General features: G+C 50.1%; 1 pseudogene; it reads right to left on the bottom strand.

Annotated features, from left to right (window-relative positions):
* Positions 1-3,880: 3,880 nt before the first annotated feature.
* LOC119353157 lies at positions 3,881-6,251 on the bottom strand (annotated as a pseudogene).
* Positions 6,252-6,256: the final 5 nt, after the last annotated feature.

The following is a 6,256-nucleotide window of genomic DNA, read 5'->3' as shown; positions in this document are numbered from 1 at the left end:
AGCACCACCCCGTAGCTGTACACATCGCTCTTCTCGGTCAGCCTCGTCGAGTAGCCTTGCTCTGAACACAAATGGCAACACATGTTGTTAACTCTGAAGTTTTACATAAACATTTCACAGAAACATAAAATGATTCATTGTCAACAAATGTGTATGCAGAATATTTGTCAAATTTACCTGGAGCAATGTAGCCGAGGGTGCCAACGACGACCGACACCGTCGCGTCCGCATCCTCATCGCCGACGATTTTCCCCATGCCAAAGTCTGTAATCTTCGGCACCAACTTAGCATCCATCAAAATATTACTCGACTTGACATCCCTGTGGACAATCATGGGCACACAGTCATGGTGAAGATATGAGAGGCCTTCCGCGGCACCGAGGGCGATGATATGCCTGGCCGTCCAGTCTAGAGCCACCTGGGGCGTCCTCTCATGCAGCAGCTCGAACAGAGTCCCCTCCGGCATGTACTCGTAGAGGATCATGCCAACATTTTCTTCGAATGCAGTACCCGGCCATCCTGACGATGTTCCGGTGCCTCACCGTGTTGAGTATCTTCATCTCAATGGGGAATCCGCACCGTGACAGATCAACCGTCTTGACCGCCCACTGCTTCCCGACGGCAAACTGCGTCTTGTATACCGTGCCGTGCCGGCCTTTGCCGATGACGTACTTCTCGCTCAAGTTGTCGGTGGCCCGGAGGATGTCTTCATAGGTCAGATCCTCTGGCAGCTCCTCTGTTGAGTCGAGGTTGCGCACCGAGCCATTTTTCGCCGATAGGCGCTTCGACCTCTTCACAATGAAATGGATAGCACACAATGCTGCAACCATGACTGTGAATGTTGACAGTAACAATGCCACAATAACTTGTGTGTTCCTCCTTCGGGTTTTGCGAGACTGGTCTCTTGAGCAAGGTGCATTGCCAGGATGTGTGCACAACTGAGCGTTCCCGCGAAAAGCGTCGGGGGACTCGTCGGCGAGCTTAGCCCAGTTGCCAGCAGGGAGCTGGCCAGAGAGCTCATTGAAAGAAACATTCACCGCAGAGAGTGAGATCATGTTGGAAAGCTGCGATGGAATCGGACCGGATAACGAGTTTGCCGACAAGTCGAGCACCTCCAAGCTCCGAAGGTTGCCGAGGCTACTTGGAATCTGGCCCCTTAGTCTGTTGTTGCTAAGGTCCAGATTTCTTGAGATGTACTGAAGGTTGCCTAAGCTAACAGGGATGGTTCCTTCCAAAGAGTTGCCACCAAGGTCCAGCTCAAGAAGGCCTTGTGTTGCAGTGAAGGAGTCGGGGATTGTTCCTGTGAGCTTGTTGCCACCGAGCAGAAGATGTTGCAGGCTATCGAGTGTTGCAACCTCTGCTGGTATGCTTCCATTCAGATGGTTACCTCCAAGGTCCAAATAGAAGAGCCTCTTGCAGTTCTTAAGCTCTGGCGGTATCGGTCCGGTGAGCCGGTTCAACGACAATAGCAGAGTCCCGATCATGCTTAGAGCACCGAGCTCGTGCGGTATCGGGCCGGCGAAGTTGTTGCCGGACAGATCAAGCATGGTGAGGTTGCGCCATGAGCCGAGCACACTTGGTATCCTCCCATCAAACCGGTTGCCACTCAGGTCCACAAATGACCACCCGGTGTTCGTGCCCAAATCTTGCAAGCTCCCACTCAACTTGTTGTCGTTGAATCTGACCCTCCAGAGAGACTGACATTTCGCTATCTCCCCGGGAATGCCCCCACTGAACTGGTTGTGTCCGACGACAAGCACGGCGAGCCGGCCGCCGGTGCAGAGACCGGCCGGGATCGCGCCGCGGAAGCGGTTGCCGGTCAGGTCGACACGAACGAGCCCATGGGTCGTGTTCAGCCCCAGCGCTCCCGGGACCTCGCCGGTGAAGTTGTTGAACGCCAGGATGAGCTCTCTGAGCTTCCTCGACTGCGTGATCCCGGCAGGAACCTCTCCGCTCAGGCTGTTGTTGTAGAGCTGCAGCTCCTCCATGTCCGGCATTTGCCACAGCGCCGGAGGCACCGTCCCATGGAGCGTGTTCTTGAACAGGGCCAGCTTCATGCACGCGAGTTTGTCATTGTTCCTTCATGCACGCATGCATGTGTCAATGCTTCGTGTGTTTTGGACGGAGAGCTCTCTTTGCCAAGTAGAAGTAGCAGCTAGCTCATGTCTAATTTGTATCCCAGTTTCGCTATGTTGTGGATGCCGCCTGAATTAATTAAAGTGTACTCCCTCTGTAAAGAAATATAAGAATGTTTAGATCACTAAATTAGTAATCTAAACACTTTTATATTTCTTTACGGAGGGAGTACTTTGTTACTTGTATTAGTTCTGTTGATATTCTCCGAAAACAGAAGAAGATCTTGTTGATATTGATGATTATAGTAGTATTTATACAATAATACAAGGAAAAACGGACGCTTTTTTTCTACTGACCGGATTGTTGTGATCGTGAAGGCACGCCAGCGGAGACGGGAAGAGCATGTCCCAACCCAAAAAATAAAGCAAAATTTGACCCAAAATACAAAGGGACTAGTAAATCAGGACGGAGGTACTACCGCTGTATCTCTACTAATTAATACCGTGATAACCAACAATAATTACTATCCGCTAAAGGAAAACCATCCACCAAATTGTTCCATGCCCACAATGACCGCTACCTCACACCATGGGCGCGCATGGTGATCCGTACGAGGCCACATTGACGTCCTCCGTGCGCGCCAAGCCTCCTCACGCCATGATACCTCTCCGACGTATTTATAATTTTTATATCAACTATATATGCTTTTGGTGCAAGTTTATATCACCAAGATCCATGTTGTGTGCATGTTTTTTTTAATCATTTTTCTTTCTACTTAATGGTAATACCAATGCCATTAATTCATTCTTTCTTCAAAAACTTTATTATTTTGATAATTTTTTATTTTAATTTTATTTTTGTTCTTCTTTAAGGGTGATACAATGCATTTATTCTTTGAGGTGACAACATGTGCCCTCTTGATGTTTTTTAGGGGAGCATGTGCCTTCTTGATGTTTTGTTTTTATCAGGTTGGTGGGCTGTAAGCTGCTTCAGCCCAATTAGTGTTTTCTCTTTCCGATGGAGCCCAATCGGTGTTTTGGGGCACCATATTGTCTGTGAGCAAATGCATGAGTTGGGCTGTGTGAGGGACATCGAGCAAATCAGAATTTCGGTCAGTCAATTCAGCCGTATATGGTTGTTTTTTGAAAATTCGCCTGGCCCATATTCTAAATTATGTTCAGGGTGACTAGGAAAGACAAGCAGTTCGAAGAGTTACAAGCAGGATCTCAGACACTATGTCTGGCACCTTTCACAGAGTCATAAGCACGGTTGTTCTGATCCTGAGCTCGGGTGAACAATAAAATCAAAAAAAATGTGAATTATTTTGTGTGAACCATTGACAAATGTTTTGATAGCTTGCAAAATTTTAACACCATATAACATTCGAGGAAAATATGGCAAAAAAAACAAATTCAATGCTCCAAAATGTTATTCTTTAAATGCATTTTGAGCGTTTATTCTAGCTTTTTGCCACATTTTTCACGAGCCGCATTTTATGATGAAATTTTGCAAGTTATCAAAGCATTTGTCAGTGTTTCACACACAAAAATCAGATTTTTTTATAAAAAACAATTTTTTATTTTACTGTTCACCCGAGCTCACATGAGCTCAGGATTAGAACGGCACTTTCGATGTTCGTCCCAACTTGCGACCAGTACCATCAGGCCAATGATTATAATTGATCGAGTTATCAAACATCAGTGCTCGTAATCACCACCAAAAGAAAGCTCAGTAAATCATCGTAGGGCGACGACGCTCCACCACGGGTTTCTCCTCTCTGCTGGTCAGTGGTGAACAGAAGTACAGAGCAAAACCACACTCCATTGGGAGTACTTGCACTTAGGTCCGGTTTGCAGCTCCGCGGAATGCTACAACGGTTCACTGTCTCACTTGTGATGATGCTCTGAAATGATGATACTCTCGTCTATCCTCATCAAGATGTTCACCACCTCCCGCATCGACGGCCTGGACTGGCAAGCCGTCTGCGTGCACGAGACGGCCAGATCCAACAGGTCCAGCGCCTTCGCCTGCTCATGTTCAGGCCAGTACATGATCTCCTCGTCCAGGCAGCTCATGATGCTCCCATAGTCCGCCTGCACCGTCAGGTTGGACCTCATCCAGGTCACGATGTCGACGCCGTCCCCGAACGCGGGATCAACGGGCATCTTCCTGGTCAGGAGCTCGAGGAGCACCACCCCGTAGCTGTACACATCGCTCTTCTCGGTCAGCCTCGTCGAGTAGCCTTGCTCTGAACACAAATGGCAACACATGTTGTTAACTCTGAAGTTTTACATAAACATTTCACAGAAACATAAAATGCTTCATTGTCAACAAATGTGTATGCAGAATATTTGTCAAATTTACCTGGAGCAATGTAGCCGAGGGTGCCAACGACGACCGACACCGTCGCGTCCGCATCCTCATCGCCGACGATTTTCCCCATGCCAAAGTCTGTAATCTTCGGCACCAACTCAGCATCCATCAAAATATTACTCGACTTGACATCCCTGTGGACAATCATGGGCACACAGTCATGGTGAAGATATGAGAGGCCTTCCGCGGCACCGAGGGCGATGATATGCCTGGCCGTCCAGTCTAGAGCCACCTGGGGCGTCCTCTCATGCAGCAGCTCGAACAGAGTCCCCTCCGGCATGTACTCGTAGAGGATCATGCCAACATTTTCTTCGAATGCAGTACCCGGCCATCCTGACGATGTTCCGGTGCCTCACCGTGTTGAGTATCTTCATCTCAATGGGGAATCCGCACCGTGATAGATCAACCGTCTTGACCGCCCACTGCTTCCCGACGGCAAACTGCGTCTTGTATACCGTGCCGTGCCGGCCTTTGCCGATGACGTACTTCTCGCTCAAGTTGTCGGTGGCCCGGAGGATGTCTTCATAGGTCAGATCCTCTGGCAGCTCCTCTGTTGAGTCGAGGTTGCGCACCGAGCCATTTTTCGCCGATAGGCGCTTCGACCTCTTCACAATGAAATGGATAGCACACAATGCTGCAACCATGACTGTGAATGTTGACAGTAACAATGCCACAATAACTTGTGTGTTCCTCCTTCGGGTTTTGCGAGACTGGTCTCTTGAGCAAGGTGCATTGCCAGGATGTGTGCACAACTGAGCGTTCCCGCGAAAAGCGTCGGGGGACTCGTCGGCGAGCTTAGCCCAGTTGCCAGCAGGGAGCTGGCCAGAGAGCTCATTGAAAGAAACATTCACCGCAGAGAGTGAGATCATGTTGGAAAGCTGTGACGGAATCGGACCGGATAACGAGTTTGCCGACAAGTCGAGCACCTCCATGCTCCGAAGGTTGCCGAGGCTACTTGGAATCTGGCCCCTTAGTCTGTTGTTGCTAAGGTCCAGATTTCTTGAGATGTACTGAAGGTTGCCTAAGCTAACAGGGATGGTTCCTTCCAAAGAGTTGCCACCAAGGTCCAGCTCAAGAAGGCCCTGTGTTGCAGTGAAGGAGTCGGGGATTGTTCCTGTGAGCTTGTTGCCACCGAGCAGAAGATGTTGCAGGCTATCGAGTGTTGCAACCTCTGCTGGTATGCTTCCATTCAGATGGTTACCTCCAAGGTCCAAATAGAAGAGCCTCTTGCAGTTCTTAAGCTCTCGCGGTATCGGTCCGGTGAGCCGGTTCAACGACAATAGCAGAGTCCCGATCATGCTTAGAGCACCGAGCTCGTGCGGTATCGGGCCGGCGAAGTTGTTGCCGGACAGATCAAGCATGGTGAGGTTGCGCCATGAGCCGAGCACACTTGGTATCCTCCCATCAAACCGGTTGCCACTCAGGTCCACAAATGACCACCCGGTGTTCGTGCCCAAATCTTGCAAGCTCCCACTCAACTTGTTGTCGTTGAATCTGACCCTCCAGAGAGACTGACATTTCGCTATCTCCCCGGGAATGCCCCCACTGAACTGGTTGTGTCCGACGACAAGCACGGCGAGCCGGCCGCCGGTGCAGAGACCGGCCGGGATCGCGCCGCGGAAGCGGTTGCCGGTCAGGTCGACACGAACGAGCCCATGGGTCGTGTTCAGCCCCAGCGCTCCCGGGACCTCGCCGGTGAAGTTGTTGAACGCCAGGATGAGCTCTCTGAGCTTCCTCGACTGCGTGATCCCGGCAGGAACCTCTCCGCTCAGGCTGTTGTTGTAGAGCTGCAGCTCCTCCATGTCCG

This window comes from Triticum dicoccoides, chromosome 2A (genome assembly GCF_002162155.2).
Source record: "Triticum dicoccoides isolate Atlit2015 ecotype Zavitan chromosome 2A, WEW_v2.0, whole genome shotgun sequence".
In the NCBI taxonomy this organism is placed as follows: Eukaryota; Viridiplantae; Streptophyta; class Magnoliopsida; order Poales; family Poaceae; genus Triticum; species Triticum dicoccoides.
Note: the sequence above shows the minus strand (reverse complement) of the source record. Positions and strands in the feature narration are given on the sequence as shown.